The sequence below is a fragment of the Capricornis sumatraensis genome, chromosome 14, assembly GCF_032405125.1.
Source record: "Capricornis sumatraensis isolate serow.1 chromosome 14, serow.2, whole genome shotgun sequence".
In the NCBI taxonomy this organism is placed as follows: Eukaryota; Metazoa; Chordata; class Mammalia; order Artiodactyla; family Bovidae; genus Capricornis; species Capricornis sumatraensis.
This window is the reverse complement of record NC_091082.1, coordinates 70,998,708-71,020,181: the sequence shown is the minus strand read 5'-3', so window position 1 is coordinate 71,020,181 and position 21,474 is coordinate 70,998,708.

The window sequence follows — 21,474 nt, the reverse complement described above, 5'->3', positions numbered from 1 at the left end:
GAGATGACAGAGGACGAGACGGTTGGATGGCATCAGCGACTCAGTGGACGTGAGTTTGAGCAAACTCTGGGAGATGGTGAAGAACAGGGAAGCCTGGTATGCTGCAGTCCGTGGGGTCTCAAAGAGTCAGACACGACTGAGCGACTGAACAACAACAACGAACACTCCGGTAGCTCCTAGGTGTTGTTGTCAAGCACCTTCTCTGATTACGGCCTTTTATTATTCTACTGTTTCATGCAATGATGCAGCCCATCTGTAGGTTTCAGATTCAACCCATTTAAGCATGCCTGTGTGTTCAGTTGCTCAGTCATGTCCAACTCTTGTGACCTCATGGACTGTAGCCTGCCAGGCTCCTCGGTCCATGGAATTTTTCAGGCAAGAATACTAGAACAGTTTGCCATTTCCTCATCCAGGGGATCTTCCCAACCCAGGGATTGAAACTGTGTCTCATGGATCTCCTGCATTGGCAGGCAGATTCTTTACCACTTGGAAAGCCCAATCCATTTTTGATTGTATCCAGTCAAAGGTACAGTTATCACTCATCACGAATAATGAGAGAATAATCTAATGATCCAGTGTGTATATGCATGCATGCGTACTTGTGTGTATACATGTGTATGTGTGTATGTATTTCTTTATTTCAGCTCCTAAGTACCTAAAAGTGGATTAAAATTTTCCAATTGGGCTTTCATGGGAAGAATTATCCTTCATTCTAAGGTGATGTCCTTCATACTTTTTTGGCAGTAAGATTATTTTTTAAAATAATGGTAATAGCAGATAACCACTTTTAATGTTTTCTTCTTTGGAAAAATAAAGATTGATGATCCTGTGGTTGCTGCCTGGGAATTTTATAAATTTACCAGGACCATGATTTACCAGTGTGGAAATCACTTAAAGGCTACACTAGGCAGTGTAAAAGACACAGAAGGATGACTCCTTGCTCTCTGTGTGAGTGTGCGAAGTCACTTCAGTCGTGTCTGACTCGTTGCAACCCTATGGACTGTACCCCACCAGGTTCCTTTAAGGGATTCTCCAGGCAAGAATACTGGAGTAGGTTGCCATGCCCTCCTCCAGGGGATCTTCCTGACTCAGGGATTGAACCCACCACTCTTTGTGTCTCCTGCATTGGCAGGAGGGTTTTTTACCACTAGGGCCACATGGGAAGCCCCTCTTTGCTCTCTAAAAGCAAGCAATCCCTGTGAGACAATTAGACATTTGAGCAAAATATTGAATAGCTGGCAAGAAGTTAACTTCCAAAGCTACACTCAGGAAATGGACTATGTCATGATAGGTGAGTAAATTAATATACTTTTTATATTCAAGAAAAAATATTAACTGATCTGAGGTAAAAAAATGGTTGATGAAGATTTCAGAAGAGACTAACACAAATCACCTTTGTCATAAAACCTGGGTTTCATTAGTTGCCAATGTCAATTTTATTCATTAATATTAGAAATGAAGTTGGGGTAGTAGATACATTAAAATTGGCTGATGTGCAAGGAAAGGAGCTGGAAATACCTAGAATGGGTTTGAAATCTGGGCTACTCCATGATGTATGAGTGAGCTTTTGCTGTGTAATATAATATGAAACTAAACCAAAATGGCTTAAAACAAAAATTCCTTATTGGGTCATAATTACATGGGTCAGCTGGGCAATCCTTCAGGTTTGTGCAGTTTAATCAGCCTTGGTTGGGCTTGTTCATGTATCAAGTCAGCTGTGGGCTGGATGATGGCTGGATTATCTACTATGGATTATCTGCTATCTACTAAGACCTCACCTGACTGATAGCTGACTGGCTGTTGACTGGGCCAGCAGTAGTGACTGGATCACATGTTTCTATTCATCCAGTAAGCTCTTCACATGAAGACCATAGCAATCCAAAGTAGCAAGAGAGAGCAAGCCCCAGTTTGCAAGTGTGTTCAAAACCTCTATTGCATCCTATTTGTTTCATCCTCTAAGCAAAATCTTCCCAACTTGTTTGCCTAGTGTATATTTCGATGTGCTCAAATATTTCTTCCCTCAACATTTGGGCAGTGTGGCAGGGCCGTGGACCCCACTTTCTCCAGTGTTCCATATAAATTTTTTTTGACAACCAAAGTAATTATATTTATATCAAATAACCTAGAGAAATTAATCAGAATAATACAATCAAAGAAGAAATCTCTCACAGGTTGGAGATGCTATTGGAACTTTGCAGAAAGGACACCCAAGAGAAAAGGGTTATATTTTGAATGCAAATGTGATTCATTGTTCTCATAAATTGCTATTCAATCATGCAAAATCTGAGATTCAGAAGGAAAAAAATCTTGAGAAGGTTATGAACTCTTTTATCGATCTTTTTGCTAAATAGATCCATATTTTTAAAAATTTCATTGCAATATAATTGACATGTAACACTAGTTTCAGATGCACAGCATACTGATTCGAAATTTGTATGAATTGTGAGTTGATTAGCACAGTTGCTGCTCCTGCTGCTAAGTCGCTTCAGTCGTGTCTGACCCTGTGCGACCCCACAGACAGCAGCCCACCAGACTCCCCCATCCCTGGGATTCTCCAGGCAAGAACACTGGAGTGGGTTGCCATTTCCTTCTCCAATGCATGAAAGTGAAAAGTGAAAGTGAAGTCGCTTAGTTGTGTTCGACTCTTCACAACCCCATGGACTGCAGCCTACCAGGCTTCTCCGTCCATGGGATTTTCCAGGCAAGAGTACTGGAGTGGGTTGCCATTGCCTTCTCTGGATTAGCACAGTAAGTCTAGTTTAAATCTATCACCACATATAGTCATAAAATTATTTTCTTGTGAGTAGAATTTTTAAGGCTTACTCTCTTAGCAACTTTCAAATATACAACACAGTGTGATTAACTATTGTCACCATTAGTCAGTTCAGTTCAGTTCAGTTGCTTAGTCGTGTCTGACTCTGTGACCCCATGGACTGCATGCAGAACACAGGCTTCACTGTCCATCACCAGCTCCCAGAGCTTACTCAAACTCATGTCCATCAAGTTGGTGGACTCGGTGCATTCGATATACAAACAAATATCAAATCAGTAGGTTGTCCACTTGAAACTAGTGTTACATGTCAATTAAATTGCAATGAAATTTTTAAAAATATGAATCTACTGTCACCATGGTGTATAGTATACATTATATCCCATGACTTGTTTATATTATATCTAGAAGTTTGTACATTTTGACTCCCTTCGCCCATTTCACTTAACCCCCAATCTGGTAACCACCAATCTATTCTCTGTATCTATGAGGTTTTTTTTTTTCAGTTTCCATATAAGGTTACGTGGTATTTACTCTTCTCCATCTGACTTATTTCACTTAGCCTAATGCTTGTTGTTGCACTGTTGCTGATCTCTGTGATTTATCCATCCTCTTCCACCTAGTTGTTGTTTTTTAGTCACTCAGTCGTGTCCAACTCTTTGCCACCCCACGGACTGTAGCCCGCCATGGGATTCTCCAGGCAGAAATAGGTCAGTCGGTTGCCATTTCCTTCTCCAGGGGATCCTTCTGACCGAGGGATGGAAACTGCATCTCCTGCGTTGAAGAAGATTCTTTTTTCCTCCAGTCCTTCTCTACAGCATCTCCTCAAACCTGGATCTGATAATGCAAATGATTTGACCAACATTGCTTTGTTTAAACGTTTCTCTCTCTCTCTCTTTTTTTTTTTTTACTATCTGTTTGCAATGTACCCATTAATTTATGTCCTCCTCTGCGGCCTCCTATCACACGCTACTTTCTACTCTGGCCTCCCTTGAAAGTGCTCACTGTTCCCCAGCCCCCTGGGGGCACCTCTAGACTCTTTGTCTTTGCCCAGGCTGTTCCTCAGCCTTGAATCTCCTCTCACTAAACTCCATGGGTCAAAATCCACTGGTCACCTTCAACATGCAGATCAATGAGGCTTCCTGGGAGAGGACCTGGTGGACTTGGTCTCTCCCTGCTCCAGCATTTCTGTGTCACCCTTTGAAGTCCTTAGCCCCCTTATCTATGAGTTAGCATCACTTACTTAAATCTTTCTCTCCTCTGGATCACCTGAGACATGACAAAGACATCTCAGTCATGTTTGCAACCCCCACGGCGCACAGTCGGCGCCAAGGATTGTTGGCCGAATTGACCTGATTTTGTTGAACTGGGGCAATGTCTGACGCTGCAGTGAACCGGTTAGTGATCATGATGGATCACAGTGACACTGTCCTAACGAGAGCAGCTGTCCCCTGGGGGTCATCTGGGGCGGCGCTGGTCAGGGCGTGTGGACGCCGGCCTGAAGGAAAGGAGCTAGCTTGTAGCGGGAGGACGGGTCCCTGGAAACCCGTCGCAGTTCTTGGCCCCTGCATCCCCCTCCCCGCCCTCCAGAGAAGGTCCTCATCTGAGATCTCTCTCCGTTCATTAGCTGTGCTCATCGAGTCTCCCCAGCTGCACTTCCTCTGGTCTTTTCTGGCTTTGCTGTTTATTTATTTGTTCCCCGTCAGCCTCTTTCTCTGGCTTTGCTTGTAAACAGAGCCGATGACTGTCAGCTCCAGGGCCTGTGTGGTGAACCTGCTGCCCACGTGGGGGCGGCAGGTCTCATAGACTCTAGAATCCGATGCCAACGGTTATTTATCCCTGACCCTCAGAAGCTGCTCCAGGCACTGGCCCAAGCTGTCCACAAAGTTTTTCTCCTGATCATCCAAATGGAACTTTACAGACAGAAGCATCACATGACATGTTCTCTCTGTCCCCTCCTAGCCCTCTCTCTTGGTCCTTGTTCTTGCCACCATACCCCCATCAGAGGTTGGGCAGCTGACTGAAGGGCACCCAGGCTGGGCTGTGGTGTGGAGTGGCAAATAACACGAAACGTTTCATGCATTATACTCTTCCCTGGCTGATTTTTAATCCTCATTGAGAAAGTTAGAACTGGGCTTCTTCTACCTTGCCCAGCCATCCCAAAGCCAGAGTATCCTTGCTTGTTGGCTATGGCAGGAAAGAGCTCTTTGAGGCTGAGCCTTTGTCTTTTGCATCCATTCCGGTCTGTTTTTGAGGCGAGGCAGGTTCTCCTCTCTCTCCTGAGGCCAGTTACCCTGTTTCACCCCCTTCCCTGCTGTGCAACCCTGGGGGACCCCCTCTACCTCCACTTCCACCCTCAGACCCCTGGGGGCTCTGCTTCTCCCTGCCTTCTGCAGCGCACTGGCCCCTCGGAGGCAGCTGCCAGTGAGCACGCTGTCAGCGGGAGAGCCTCATAGGCAGTGCCATTCTGCTAGAGTCTGCGGTCCTCCCCCGACTCTGCGTGGCAGCGCGCATCATCTGTCAGAGTGCCCCCTCCCCTCCCTCCGCTTCCCCACCCCCTTCCCCGGGCGCTTGCCGCCTTCCCGGTTCATGAGATGCAAAGCCCGGCAGGCGGGTGAGGAGCCAGCAGGAGCCGCATGTTACAGCCGCCCTGCTAGGGGCACCCCCCCACCCGCCGAGGTGAGGTGAGCCGCCCCTCGGCAGCCCTCTCCCATGTACCAGGAAGTGGCTGACTCGGTCACTCTGGGCTTCACCGAGCCATGCCCAGCTGGTACCGGCGCCAGCCAAACCTTCCCAGCTGCACTGCCCTTCACCAGACAGGTAAGAGAGAGCTGCTGTTCCAGCCGGGAGAGAGGGTCCCCAAACTGGCCCTCCCCAGCCGGCCATCCTGAGCCATGAGTCTTGCTGGGAAGTGCAGGACACCCCAGTGCAGAAAAGGCGCTGTCTGCCTGTCATAACCCTACCCTCCCATTTTCTAACAGAGCTCCTTAGACAGACTGGGTTAAGCCGGTCACTCTTGCCAGGAGCAAGGATGCAGGAACATGCCCATTCTTCCCGGTCAGTGGGTGCTAAGCTGCCAATATCCTGTTTTGGTTCTTTCTCCTCCCCTGAAACCTCCTTTCTGGTCCAAGGGGACGCAGTATCTCCCCGCAGATCCCTTCGGGGGCTCTGTGATTATGGTAGATTGCTGCCTGGACCGTGACACTGTTTTTTGTTCGTTTCATTCATGTCTTTGCTGTTGTGTTCGGCGGATCGCCGGCACAGCAGTCTGGCTGCTCACAGCATCTGTTCTGTTTCCAGACAGCGTGCAGGTCCCCTGTGCTGCTGGTGACTAACGCTGGTGACACATTCCGATGCAGGAGAACTCACGATCACAGTGGGTTCAAGGGAGATCAAAATACATGGGAGGTCACTGATTTTTTTGCTTTTTCAGCTTTATTGAGATGTAGTGACAGATAACATTGTACTATGTTTAAAGTGCCCAATGGGATGATTTGATACATGTATGCATTCTGAAAGGACTCCCACCATCGAGTTAATTAACACATCCGCTGGCAGGTCACCAACTTCTAGTTTCAAATATTTTCCCACATTTTTATTATTATAATGTTGGAAGAATATCATCAAGTTTTGTTCACATTCTGGATTGTTTTCTTAGACATAGTCTTAAAATGAGACTTTCGGGGATGGTCTTTTTTTTTTTTAACTGATACAAGTGACATCTAACATCGTTTTGGTTTCAGGTTACAGCGTAATAATCTGATATATGCATGTATTATGCAAAGATCACCGCAGTAAGTCCAGTTAACTTCCATCACCACACGTAGCTGCAATTGTTTTTTTCAGGAGAGGGCAGGTCACCAGTTTCTAAGCAGTGAGTTGAGGACACAGTAAACGTCTACAGGAGGTGTTTTCTTGGCGTCAGCTTCTCAGAGCTGTCTAGGGGGGCGTGGAGGAGAGCGGCTTTTCTCGGTGCTAGAGTCATTCCATGTCAGTCTATTGTTTCACTCCATACTTAAAACCTGGCTGAAGGTCCTCATAGGTGTTTATCTTGGGATGCTTTCAAACTAATGAAATAGGAAGGAAAGCCTACCCCTTCCTGCAACTTGGGTTATTTTTGGATTATTTGTTCTCACAGTTTTGGAAAACTCCAGGTGTTTTGGGGAAGATGCAGGAGGTGCTGGAAAGTGGGGGAGTGAGATAACGGTTATCGTGAGAGTATCTACGTGCTTGGGGGAAAGTTCAGAGCTCTAACTGGCAATGTGTTATTATGCTGATGATGGCTTTTACTTTTAGTTTGGGAATGGTATCCCTGTGAGCACTCAGTCAGTCTGGCAAACTGTTTTTATTAACCATTTGCTCTTTGCTCAGTCCTTAAAATAGGTGTCCTAGTAGAAGATTGATGGGAGAGGGGTGAATGGGGATTGGAGAGTGTTGGGTGACCCCTAGTCCGCCGTGGCCTGGCCGAGGTAAGCTGCTCCTGGAGACCCTGGTATTTTGACGTTAAATTATTTCTCACACAGTGCTTTACGCACAAAGGAATCTTAAAACTTTCTCATATTCTTTGTCCATTTGAATTAGACTTTCGCTTGAAGCCAAGGTCTTTCTCCTATGGGTCAGTGAGCTTCAACCACAAGAGTCATTTCACAAATGCCAGGGACTCCCAAGGGATTGAGTAAGAGGTAGATGGTTGGCTGCACAAGATCCATCATATTACCATTTAAAAAATCCTCCAAATGTGGGTCTCAGGGATGAGTCAGCGGCAGCAGCAGTACTGAATGTGATGCAGTGTTGTATAGAGTGGAAAAAGCCCTGGTGGTCCTGGGTTCGAGTCTCCCTAGGGTCATTAATTGAATTACCCTGTGCCCTTCACTCAGGGATCCTGTACAGCTTTGCTTTTATCATCTGTAAAATGGGTACAATAACAAGGGCCCAACTTACCTCCAAAAGTTTTTATGAGAATCAACTAAAAGATGATGATAGCTGCCGGTTATCAAGATGTGCTGGGCAACTTTACTAGGTATTTTCCTTACATGATGCTGTTTAATCCTTCCGACTTCCCTAAAACTTAGTCTCCAGGAGCTGAAGAAACCTGATCAGCTAAAGAAGTGAAAGCAATTTTTAGGTTTTGGAAGTTTTGTTGTGTATCACGACTTCATGGCTTAGGATATTTATCCTGCTAATCCTTTCCTAGGCTCTCCCATCCCATATGCTTGCTCATTTCATTTCTGTCCAAATACTTACAGCTCCAGAGCCACTAGAAATGCTCCTTGCTTTTCCTCTGTCTTGAAAATTAGAATACCTTTCACTGCTCAAGAAGCATCAACATTCTCACCAGAACCTTTATCAGGACCTTTATTCTCTGTTTGGAATTTCCGAAAAGCTTTTGAATCCTTTAATAAAAGGTCCTAAAAAGAAGAGGGTCTCAGAAAAGCTGAATGGCTTAAGGTAGATTCCTACCAGGGCCTTGTCTCTCAAGGAAAAGTGTCAGAATTTGCTCAGCATCTTTGTGCATCAGAGCGCACCCACACAGCCCTGGTCCCTCCTCCCGCCCCCAGTGCAGACATTCATGTGCGCCCGGCACAGGCCTGAAAGCAAAGCATTTCATTTTCCAGGGGGCTCTGTGAAGGTAGGAATAGATCCCAGCAGGAGAGCTGCCCCCAGTCTCCACACCACCATTTTGTGCCACAGTTGGTGTGGCCAGCCTGGGTCTGATGGCTGTGGAGCTTTCTTTGTGCATAAATCTGGCTAGTTGGCTGGACTGGACCTGGCAGGGAGGACATAAAAGCCATTGGCTGAAGTCATTAAAAATGGAGGATTAGAAACAGCTGATTTTATATTCAGAGGAGGGGGAGAGTCCTGAAGCTGCTTTTTGTCCACAGCTGTATACCCTGATGGCAAATGGTAAAGCTGTTACTGTCTATGAAGGGGAAGGGAGAAGGCAATGGCACCCCACTCTAGTACTCTCGCCTGGAAAATCCCATGGACGGAGGAGCCTGGTGGGCAGCAGTCCATGGGGTCGCGAAGAGTCGAACACAACTGAGCGACTTCACTTTCACTTTTCACTTTCATGCATTGGAGAAGGAAATGGCAACCCACTCCAGTGTTCTTGCCTGGAGAATCCCAGGGACGTGGGAGCCTGGTGGGCTGCCGTCTATGGGGTCGCACAGAGTCGGACATGACTGAAGCGATTTAGCAGCAGCAGCAGCATGAATGGGAAGAGATTGATACCAGCACCCTGGCACTGCGAGATAGGAGGAGAGCCACACTCCTGTTGTTGCAGGGCCTCGTGCACTCACGTCTCAGCCCCAGGGCCTTGAAAACTAGGGCCCGCTGCTTCTCCATCTCCTGCCCTGCTGCCCCATCCTCTGCAGCCTCCCCTCTACTGCTGTGTGCCGTTGGGCCTCTGTCTTCTGTGACTCTGATGCTCTCAGTGTGACTTCATGTTTTGATAAGGCTGAAGAATTTACAATCCATGTTTGCTTAGATATTATTGAATTCTTACAGTAGCTCAGGAAGTTGGCATTGCTTTAGTATTCTGATTTCAGAGAGGAGACAGCAAGGTCTTAAGCCAAGATAACTCAGCCACGAAGGGGATAAGTTGGAGTTTGAACCCTTTTTACCAGACCTGATAGCTCATGCCATTTCTGTAATTCCTTGCTGCCTCTTCCAGTCATCATCCTTGCTCCAAACAGCCTCCCTCACTCACCTGTTGTCTGGTTCAGTTAAGTTCAACAAACATTTACTGAGCATCTTCTTGGTCCCAGGCACTGGGCTGTGTATCAGAGATGTAGAGAGGAAAAATCTTTTACCTGTGTCATCTGTATAGGTCATGAAATGGACCTATGCTGCCTGGTACATTGCTTGGAGCATCAGTTCAGTTCAGTTGCTCAGTCGTGTCTGACTCTTTGCGACCCCATGCATTGCAGCACGCCAGGCCTCCCTGTCCATCACCAACTCCCAGAGTTCACCTAGACTCGCGTCCATTGAGTCGGTGATGCCATCCAGCCATCTCATCCTCTGTCATCCCCTTCTCCTCCTGCCCCCAATCCCTCCCAGCATCAGGGTCTTTTCCAGTGAGTCAACTCTTCACATGAGGTGGCCAAAGTACTGGAGTTTCAGCTTTAGCATCACTCCTTCCAAAGAACACCCAGGGCTGATCTCCTTTAGAATGGACTGGTTGGATCTCCTTGCAGTCCAAGGGACTCTCAGGAGTCTTCTCCAACACCGCAGCTTGGCACATAGGAGATACTTAAGGGTTAGTTGAATACATGAATGAAAGAGTGGATACAGTTTCCTGTCCTTGGTGAATTTAAGAGACTGGGTAGGAGCTGAGGCTTGTAGGCACTTAATCATGCCAAGGGCTGAGGGAGAGAAGTATGTCCAGGAGCACAGAGTAGGACACTCGCAAAACCTGGCTGTGCGGGGGAGCCTGCTTGGAGGAAGTGGTCCTGAGTGCAGCTAGAAGGGTGAGGAGGCAGAACAAATTGCAGAAACAAGGCCTAGAGATTTGGAACCATGCTGTGTGCTCAAGACTGTGAGCAGTTTGGAGTTACTAGAGCATGAAGCATCAGCCACTGGGGTGGTGGGCAACTCTCAGGTAGGTGGGGCCCAGCTCCTGAGGACTTTATGTGTCAGAATCTTTATTAAAGCTTGAACTTTATCCCGAGGCTTGGGCTTATAGGTTGTGAGGTGAAGGGACCATAATCATGTTTGTGATTTAAACAGGTGATTGTGGCTGCAGACTGGAGTTGAATTTAAGGAGGCAGGCTGGATCACAGAGCCGGAGAACAAGAACCAGGAACTAGGAGCCAGGAGGTGAACCAGAGCGATGGTAGTAAGGAAAGAGAGGAGACAGGTGTAAAAACTGTGAAGGAGATTTAATCAGTATGGTTTGGTAACTGCTTGACTATAGGAGATGAAAGAAAAGGTGTCATCTCTAATTGCTTCCCTATTTTTGGCTCAAGCTACTCAGTGGATGTTGGTGCCAGAAGCTGAAACCAAGGATGGCAGAGAGAGCCAAGATTTGTAGGTATTTGGGGGAAGGGTGGGGGGAAATGGGTCGGGAGAGGAAGCGGAATGATGTGTTCAATTTTTAGATAGATCTGCATCTGTTGTGCCTGGGGAATATCTGAGAGGTATATTCCGCAACCATGGGCTATAAGAATGTTTACAATTGGGAAAAGAGCCAGAATTAGAGGAAAGTATTTGGAAATGGTCAGTCTATCTGTGTAGTTAGGAGTGCGGACAAGGATAAGATTGCCCAAGAAGCATTTAAGGAGAGGAGGTTAGCAGGAAGCCAAGGTTAGAAAGCAGGAGAATATAAATATTTATGCTTTGAGAAGGGGAGGAGCTAGTAAAGAAGACCAAGGGGGAGGGCAGTTAGGACAGTGTCAGGTCGAGGAGGCTAAGGGAGCAGGGATGCTAAAAGTGAGAGCCACCGTGGTGGATGCAGTGAGGAGGTCCTTAAAGACTAGCGTCATTGGACTTCACAGGATGGGGTGGTCCCTGTTTCAGGGCAGTGGTGGGGATGGAAGCCAATTGTGAAGGACTGAGGATGGGATAGGAAGTGGGGAAACGGGAGACGCTGTCAGACTGCTTTGCTGACAAAGGGAGGAATGCCCAAGGGGGATTTTTTAAAATGGAAGAGTACTTTTATTTATAAGTGTAATGGGGGAGAGAAAGAATAAAGATAGAGAGCTGATCGAGCAGGGAGGGTTAAGCTGGGAAGCAGGGCCTCGAGGAAGAATGTGCCCTGATAGACTCTCCTGCGAGGGGTGGATGTGCATAGACTTGCAGATGAGGAGACCGGAGAGGAAGTCGTGGCTGTTTCGTACCTGGCGGCTTGATGATCATGATGAACCAGGAGATGAGGCTGTGGACCTGTGAAGGATCACATTATAGAGCCCTCTCTTCTCTATGGACTTCCCAGGTGGCTCAGTGGTAAAGAATCTGCCTGCAATGTAGGAGATGCGGGTTCAATCCCTGGGTCAGGAAGACCCGCTGGATGAGGAGATGGGAACTCACTCCAGTATTTTCGCCTGAAAAATTCCACAGACAGGGGAGCCTGGAGGGTTACAGGCCCTGGGGCTACGAAGAGTTGGACATGACTGAGCAATGGAGAAGGAGCATGCGTGCTCTTCCTTACTCCCTGGCTTCCTGCCCTTTGACTGCCTTCGCAGAAGCCAGCTGGCCACTGGGAAGCTCATTTGTAAATAGTGAGTTCACTGTGTAAGGCTCAGGTCACAATAGGGGCAGGGAAGGGTTGGTGATGTAAGCGAAAAGGTCATCCTTTGCATCCTCATCCAAGGTTGACTTGTGGCCCTGCATTCTGGATGTTTGGGCAGCTCAGAAGTGGGAGGAAAGGAAGTAAGGAGCTGGCTGCTGTTCTAATAGCTCTGTGCTGAGTCCTGACTATGGCTCTAAGAAATGTGACTTTGGGCAAAGTCTTTAAAGTTTAGGTTCTGTAGGTGATATCCGAGAGTCAAACCTGCTCTAAACCTCTATGAATTTTAGCTCTTGCTCCCTAGGAGTCAAATAATAGTTGTTTTGTTTTGTTTAAGTTGATTTATCCATGGGGAAGAAAGCTTACAATGGAAAATAAACAGGAAATCAATTTCTATTCCAGTCGCATCTTTCATATTTTGATTTCCTTGCACTAACAGTTTACACACTGTATGCTCTTTTTACTAAAGCATATCTTGTCACACTAAAAAACAACCAAAAATTAGGCATACTATCAAAAATACACAAGTCAAGAAAACAGGACAACTCAGCTTTGACTCCCTTGCACTCACCACCCTGGATGATTTTTAAGCAATTTCCAGATAGCATATCATTGCAATGTTAAATATTTCCAAGTGTATTTCTAAAGAGTAAGATTGCTTAAGGAAAAAAAAAACCCTCAGTATTGATATCATATTAATAATAATATCTAATCAGTGCTCCCACTTCCCCCAATTATCTCATAATTTTTTTTATGTTTTTAAATTCAAATCAGGGTCCAAGTTAAATTTCACACACTGTATTTGGTTGATGTGCTTCTTAAGTTTTTGTTTTGTTTTTTAACTGAGAATGAGACTGTCTGAGAATCCTGTAATTCCACAACGACTCCTGATTTCGTGTCATTTCTCCCAGTGTAGGTCTGCCATTTAATTTTAGGAGCTCTAGGGAACCACTGCAGTTTAGACAACAAAGCCTCCAGAGATTCATTTTAAAGTTCCTTCTAGACACACTTAGAAGGAGAAGTATAAAAATAATGAATAAAGAAAACAGAGAAAGAAGGAAAGGCTGGAGGGAGTCACAAGGAGACACACGAAGGTTCAAGGGGGACAAAAGAAAAGGGCTTTCGTATCAGGGACTTGAGTAACGCCCATCCACCAAGAAGATTGAAAATCCTTACAAATGTGTTTCATACTTTTTTTTTTTGCTGTCACCTGGCTTAATAAGTGGCAAACATGAATCTTTAAACAATAACATTCTATTTAGCGTGTTTTCCCAGAGAGCTTATCAAATAGCCGAGTGGGTATCATTGAAGTCATCCTCTATGTAAAGTGGGGAAGGGTAGGAATTCTAATTCCCATTTTACAGATGATGAAACAATTAATACAGCTAATAATAGTGGCTCACAGTCATTTGCCATTCATCAAACATTGTGCTGAACTTGATGATGTTATCTAATTGGATCCTTTTAACAGGCTGATGACATTGGGACAAGGATCGTTCTAATCTTTATTGCAAACTGATGACATGATGAAAATAACACTCGGAGAGGGAGAATAGCTTGCTCGCAGTTACAGATCTGGGGAAATCAAGGAGCAGAGATGGAGATTCAGGGCTGTCAAACCCACTGTTCTTTTTTTCCAGGTCAGTCTACTCTCTACTAAGTCATCAATCTTGTTCTGCATAGACTTGCTCACTGGCAAAATTCCATTTACAGAGTAGCACAGAGCATCACCAAATATAATAACAGGGTACAGTGTGCTGGAATTTGCAAAGCATTTTCCTTCCCACAGACTGTCTCATCTCTTTCTTATAACCACCTTGAAAAATAGGGCAGGTGTGTTAATTTGTGTTTTACAGATGAGGAAATTGAAATTCAAAGCTCTTGGTTATGTTAGTTGGTAATCATGCAGCTAGTGAGGGCAGTGAGTGTCACGGAGCTAGTTTGCAGCAGAGTGAGGATCAGAGGCTCTTCTGGTTCCAGAGCCCGTGTTTCTCGGGTCCTCTTTGCAAACCTCCTGGGCCCACACCTTTAGCTGCTGACTTTTTTTCCATGCCCCCTCTGATGTTCCTTGTGCAAAGTCGAGTAGGCTTATTACAAATTAAATATCAGGAAGCTCGAACTGATGAACAGGAAGGAAATGAGGCTGCTAATGCTCAGAGGAATGGAATCGAGATGCATTTTTTTTTAGCAGAATTTTGGGCCAACTGGCCTCTTTCTGTCCTTCCCTTCCCTGTGTCCTTCCAGTCTCCATGGAAACCCCAAATCAATGTGGCATATGTTGATTCATGTTTCTACTGTTACTAGGAAGCTACAAACTGGAAATTGCTTTTAAAAGATTTGTGGAAGAGCTTTAGCATGCTGACCAGAATTCAAATCTAATATCCAAATGACTGTTTTATTAAAAGCTTTTAATGTGGTCCTATCCTAGGTGGTATGTTGATGAAATAAGCACACAGGGGGCATTTGGCAATAAACCTCCACTTCCACTATCGTGGCTTTTAAAAATATTATATTGCAGTCTTTAATTCCCTTTATCTTCAATGTAATTACATTTCTGTAGCCTGTGTGACAATGCCAGGTGTCCTTTTGCTCTTGATTAATTCCACTCTGCCCCGACCAGGCAGTTGGGAACAATAGTCTGCAGATGCCGTAGGTACCTGGACGGCTGCCCCTGGGCGTCATTAACATTAGGCTGACTTCCATCTTGACCTGGAGACTGCAGAAGTCTGGTGTGTTTCTGCCATAAGGAATCCTCGGTGATTTTTCACATTTTCTCATGAACTGAAAATCAAATGCAGCTGACATTTATTAAACACCTGCTCCATACCAGGCAATGAAAATTGATAGCAGGGGGAACAAGTCAGAGAGTCTGTCTTTGTGGAGCACACAGTCATTTGGGAGGATCCGAAAACATAAATCTCAAGGATAAACTACAGGCTGTGATGCGGGCTGTCAGAGAATCACATAGCACAGCGGCGATGTCGGGATGGGGGGAATTCCTCCCGATTGAGGGAACTCTGAAAAAGCTTTGGAAAGGCGAAGTTTAGCTTGGAGATATTGGGTTTCAGGAAGGAACTGGGAGTTAAGAGACAGACCCAGAGTGGGGACATTCAGAGAGACTAGCTGAGGAATCAGGTGTGTGCTTGCATGCATGCATGTGTGTGTGTGTGTGCACATGCACATGCCTGAGTGTACAACAGGATATGAGATGGGATAGGTAAGTGAGACCAAATCATTGGAGTATCAGGCAGAGCAGGGAGTTACCGTGGAGCCCATTATCCAGGTGATCTGCTTCGTTGTTGGTTGTTGCCGTTTAGTTGCTGAGTTGTGTCCAACTCTTTGCAACCCCGTGGACTGTAGCCCGCCAGGCTCCTCCGTCCATGGAATTTTTCAGGCAAGAACACCGGAGTGGGTTGCCATTTCCTCTTCCAGGGGATCTTCCCGACCCAGGGATCAAACCCGTGTCTCCTGCACTGCAGGTGGATTCTTACCACTGAGCCACCACAGAGGATTTGCTTTATTCAGTAGGTTACTCTTGTAGTAGTGGAGTGTGCTAGAAGGCTTGTTGGGGAATGGGGGTGATGAAATAGGGACAGGAAGATCAGTTATTTAGGGGAGGTGGAAGGGCATGCATCGTGCTGGGTGCTGATAACCTCTGACATGGTAGCATCAATGGATGCGAGATGAGGAAATTCAGAAATAAGTCAGAAATACAATGACAAGGTTTAGACATCAATTCGGCAACAGGAATGGAGGTAAGGAAACCCCAGATACCTGCATTTATTCCCTTAAGGGTCTGGAACAGAGTGATGTCATGCACACACACAGGAGCCCAGCAAGAATGGAGGACTTGGAGGGGAAGGTGGTTTTTTTTGGAGACAGTTTAGAGTCTGCAGGGTCTGAGAGGGGTGGGGCTGTCTAGAAGACCTCTCAAAATGCAGCATGGAGCTCAAGAGAGCTAGGACCAAAGGCCTGATTCTGGAGAGAAGCCGTGCACGGTGCTTGGGAGGATGGAGTTCCACAGAGGAGCAAGGGCAGACAGGGACGATCATCGAGGTGCCCGGCAGCCAGAAATGCTGAGAAGCCAGAGCAGGGCTTGCAGTGACTGCTTTCCCGGGAAAAACCATGCGTCGCAACATGAGATGCTGTCCTATGCCTAGTTTTCAGCCAGCAGCTCAGGAGCTGTAAACAGAGATGAATCCAGGGTTCTACATCCCTGGACCAGAGTTCAAGTAGCAAGGGCCTTTCTCATTAGCCCTCCAACCCGCTTGCCTTTTCCTGTCTCTCTCCTTTGGGAAAGAAAACCATGCCAGAATACATATCCCCTCGGTTCAACTTAATTTCCTGCCCCTAAATTCTTTATACACCTGCCTCTACAGGAAGGAAGATAAGAGTCCTCCCTTAAAAAATTATTTATTTGACTGCACTGGGTTTTGGTTGGGGCATGCGGGATCTTGGGGGCTTTTCAGGTGTGCTGGTGGTAAATAATCCATCTGCCAATGTAGGAGACTCCAGAGAAGTGGGTTGGATCCCTGGGTCGGGAAGATCCCCTGGGGGCGGACAGAGGAGTCTGGTGGGCTACAGTTCATGGGGTCGCCAGGAGCTGGGCACGACTGAGCATGCACACCTGCACCACTTGGGATCTTGAACCTGGGCCTGCTGCATTGGGCCACCAGGGAAATCCCTAGAGTCCTCCCTTGGGAGGGACCTGTCCTAGGTCTGTGCTGCTCAAACTGGGGTGCTGTGAGCTTACTCCCTGGTGTTTAGGAGAGTTGATAAAAAAATAAAAAGTTTGCAGTGCTTTTAATTTTCTTTTTACTCCTTCTAGAGTCATGTCTACACACCCTCATCCCTCTGCTCTTTATATTCCTTTCTTTTAAAACTTTATTAATTACGGTATCTCTCCTTAAATGTTTGGGTTGGCTTATTGACTTGCTGCAACTGTATTAATTCTCTAAAGACTAATTGAAGATTCTGATGCCTGGTGAATATGGGTCAGCTTTCACTTGAGAGTTGGGCTCCCGTATAGCACTCCCTTGCCTCCTCAGTGCCTTTAAATCCTGGATGCTGGACTGGGCAGTGTAAGACTTGGAGGAGGCCTCCAGCCCCCTGTGTTAGCACCGGTAGAGGGGTCCCACGCTGACCCTGCCTTTGTGTTCAGGCAAAAGGTGGAATAGGCTGGAGGCACTGAGTTTGGTATCAGACCCCCAATTCTGTTGCTTATAAATGGCTTTTCTCTGTTTTCCCGTCTATAAAACAGATGATAAAGACATTGGTCTTGTAAGTTTGTGTTAGTCATTTAGTCATGTCCAGCTCTTTGCGACCCCATGGGCTATGGCCCACCAGGATCCTCTGTCCATGGAATTCTCCAGGTAAGAATACTGGAGTGGGTTGCCATTCCCTTCTCCAGGGGATCTTCTGGGCCCAGGGATGGAACCCAGGACTCCTGCATTAGGCAGATTCTTTACCGTCTGAGCCACCAGAGTAGCCTATACGTTTTTGGTGAGAGTTTAATAAGATAACAAAGTGCAATGTTTAGCACAGTGTCTGGCACATACTAGTCAGTTCAGTCACCCAGTCGTGTCCGACCCTTTGCAGCGCCATGGACTGCAGCACGCCAGGCTTCCCTGTCCATTACTAACTCCCGGAGCTTGCTCAAACTCGTATCCATTGAGTCACTGATGGCATCCAACAATCTCATCCTCTGTCGTCCCCTCTCCTCCTGTCTTCAATCTTTCCCAGCATCGGGGTCTTTTCCAATGAATCAGTTCTTCTTATCAGGTAGCCAAAGTATTAGAGCTTCAGCTTCAGCATCAGTCCTTCCAATGAATACTCAGAACTGATTTCCTTTAGGATTGACTGGTTTGATCTCCTTGCAGTATGAAAGGAGTATGAACAGTATGAAAAGGGCACATACTAAGTGCTCATTAAACATTAGCCCTGGATGAGGAGTCCAGGGGTGGATCCACCTTACAGTATAAACTTAACCTCGGGGGCTTCCCTGGTGGCTCAGTGGGTAAAGCATCTGCCTGCAGTGCGGGAGACCCAGGTTTGATCCCTGGGTCGGGAAGATCCCCTGGAGAAGGAAATGGCCACCCACTCCAGTATTCTTGCCTGGAGAATCCCATGGACGGAGGAACCTGGTAGGCTACAGTCCACGGGGTTGCAAATAGTCGGACACGACTGAGCAACTTTACTCCCTTACCTTGGATTAGGGAAGTGCTTATCGCTGGGCTTTTATTCACCGATCTATCTGTGCGCCTCTTTCTGATGGCACAGTTCACCAGGAAAATGCCCAGAAGTGAATGATTCTCCTTATGCTTTAATTTGAAACCCCAGTTTGCCTCGGGGTTCAAGACAGGAATTCGGAGGGATAGAAAACGCTCATTTGCATTTCCTTTTATAACGCGAAGTTCCCTTTACCTAACAGAGGGGCACTGTGGACATTTTCAGAGAGAGACTATGAGTCACTGTGGAGGCAGCCTCAGAATTTTTATTTCATCCTATCATCAGTGTGGTTGCGGCAGAGTCATTGCACTGCAAGGGTCCAGGCTCTGCACCAATAGATCTGTCTGTAAAGACTGGGTTCTGGCGTGACGTAGTAGGAAAAGCTCTGCTCTAAAAGTCATAAGGAAGCAAGTTCTGGTCCTTGAAGTGCCTCTGACGTGTGGTGTCACTTTGAAAAAGGCAGGTCACCTTTCCTACCCTCAGTTCTCTGATCTGTGTCACAGGCATGATAATACTGCCTCTTGACTGTGCAAGGGGTTGTTGAGTGACAACATATGACCATGCTTTCTACATTGGGAATGGGTCAACAAAGAGAGTCTGGTATCTTTAGAATAAAAGCATCATTTTCCATAGTGATATCTGCTGATATCTCCAGCGAGTGCTGCCTTCTGGGTTTCAGGAATGATTTGCAGCAAAGTCTAGGTGCATTGGGAGCCAGTTCCTGGGCGGGAGCAGGAGGCGGTGCCTTAGAGACCTGCAGTGGAATGAGAAAGAAGGTAAGTAAGCTTTACCCCAGGACAGCGGTTTGCAAACTTTGGCATGCATTGGAATCACCTGGAAGGCCGGCCCCATCCCCAGAGTCTCCAGTTCTGTAGGTCTGGGGGTGGGGCCTAAGACTTTACATTTCGAATACATTTCCAGGTGCTGCTGCCACTGCTGGTCCAGGGACCACACTCAGAGAATTACTGTACTAGGGCAAGCAGGAAGAGAGAGTCCTCCTTGTGGAACTGAACCGGGCAGTGTGAAGATCCACGTGGGTAAGGCGATTTGAAAGGAAAAAAAGAGACTGTAGAAGATAGAAAAATAGAGATAATGTGCGGATTGGGCAGAACAAAGGGAAAAGTCTCATTCCGTGACAAATGCAAGTCAGGGGAAGTTGCTAGGTGATGGATGAGGGAGAGGGGTGAATTTCCAGTGTAGGGAAACCCAGGTGAGAGGCAAGAGCATCGATTTGGAAATGTACAAGTCTGGGGAGGTGGAGATTTCTCATTAAGAAGTGAGGAGTGGTGTGGTTGGTTCTGGGGACTGGGATGGGTTACAGGGGACCAACGCCGCTGTGGGGTAAGAGGGACAGCTGAGCTGTGGCAGTGTGGGGGTAATTTCAGCACTGTGTGGTGTGGCTTGGCAGTGCGGCACAATAGAAATTGGGAGAAAGGGGGTGGAATTTAGATGTGTGACCTGCCCCATAGCTTTCTTGCTCTCTGCATTTATCACATCACATCACACCCAGCAAGACAGCCCCCCTCCTCCTGGTTCATTAGGAGATTTGATTCGGCTTGGCTCTGCTGTCAGCAGCTGTCTGGGGGCAAAATCTTTATGCTTCCTGCTCCCTAAGCAGCAACCAGCCTTCAGCCAGCAGCAGGGCTCATTAGAAGACGCCCCCCACCCCGCACCCGACCCTTGATTTTCAGCTCACTGGTGGCGGGAAAGAGTTAATACCTCCAGCTTCGCTGCCCGCCCTGGGCAGCCTCTGGGTGCCGAGGGAGGCAGCTCTGGGCTGTGGGAACTTCTCCCTGAGCTGCTGAGCTGCAGCCAGAGGAGCAGCGAAGCAGGTTAGTGAGGCTGAAGACGGAGGTGCGGGAGGAGTGCCAGGCGAGCTCCGCTCAGGGGCACCTCCTTCATCCTGCCAATGAGGATGGGCGTGCAGCCTGTGCCCGGGAGCTGAGCCACCGCCCGCTGGGTGTAGGCTGCTTCAGTATTTACCGAATGTGACAAGCAGAGAGAAGAGCTTTCAGCGGGGCCGCTTGCTGCCCGGCTCAAGTGGTGGGAGGTGTGCTGTGCATGCAGGCGTGTGGATATGTGTGTGTGTGTGTGTGTACGTGCGCAAGTGTGCCTCCGTGTTCATGCACACATGCCCTTCACCCGCCAAGGATTTGACTGCTAAGAGAAAGATCTACTCTTTCCCCAGAGCTCCTTACCCGCAGCCTCTCTGACCATCCCGTTGGCAAAGACCCGCAGGCCATGAGGACTGGTCAAAGACAGTGAGTATTGCTTGGGTTACTCTCTTTCCTCTCTGGGGTGCCCGTGTGGGCTGATTGCATTATCCATATTTAATTAACCTGCCTCTCCATGCATATTGATTGCTTTCTTCCTGCTGAGGCTCTTAGTTCCTCTTCCCCTCTTTATAAATCTTTGCTCTTTGCTTTTAACCTTTTTTTTTTTCTTTCCCCTTGAGTATCCTCACTTTCCAATATGTCTCAGCCTGTCTGCCCCAGAGTCACCTGTAACTTGATGCCCACTTATTAGGGCACATGGAGCATGGTACCATCATACCTTTGACCTTCCTGGGCTCTGGGTAACCCCAAACTCTTTTTCAAATCAAGGGCCAAGTAGGGTAAGAGCCCCTAGGTGCTGGGATGAATGAGAAAGGTGGGGTCAGGGTATCCTGCAAACTCTTACATACTTGACTCTAAGCTGATAAAAGGGGTGGTGGAGGGGTTTAAAGGGCAATAGCGGCCAGTGTTGGATGCGGAAGAGAGAGAGAGGCAGACGTCTAAGCAGCCCTGGGAAGCCGGCATGGATGGTGGTGGGACCGAAGAGCCGCAGGGCAGGGACAGAAGGCCAGGTAATACAGCCCAGGTGACCTTGCCTGCTGTGAGTGTGGGTGGTACCTGATTCTGCTCGGCCCCAAGCTAATAAAGGCTCCTGGCCTGGGCGTCCCCCTCCTCTGGGGCTCTAACCCACAAGTCAATGAAAACGAGGCTAAGATGCCACAAGTAATGATTCCTGGTGACCCTTATGGCTGTGAAGGACTTTGATTTCCTGACTTCTGCGCAAGCAGGTATACGCACCATTAGGGCAAAGATTGAGGAAACGTCCCTGCCAGGAACACAGCCCTAGCTCAGTCCCCTGCACACAAAGTCTAATTCTTTTCCCCCCAGTTTTAAGAAAGCAGTCTTTTAATTTGATTAATTATAGTAGTATGAGAGAAGGTTTTTTTTTTTTAAAGTATTGGTGAAATGTTCCCGGT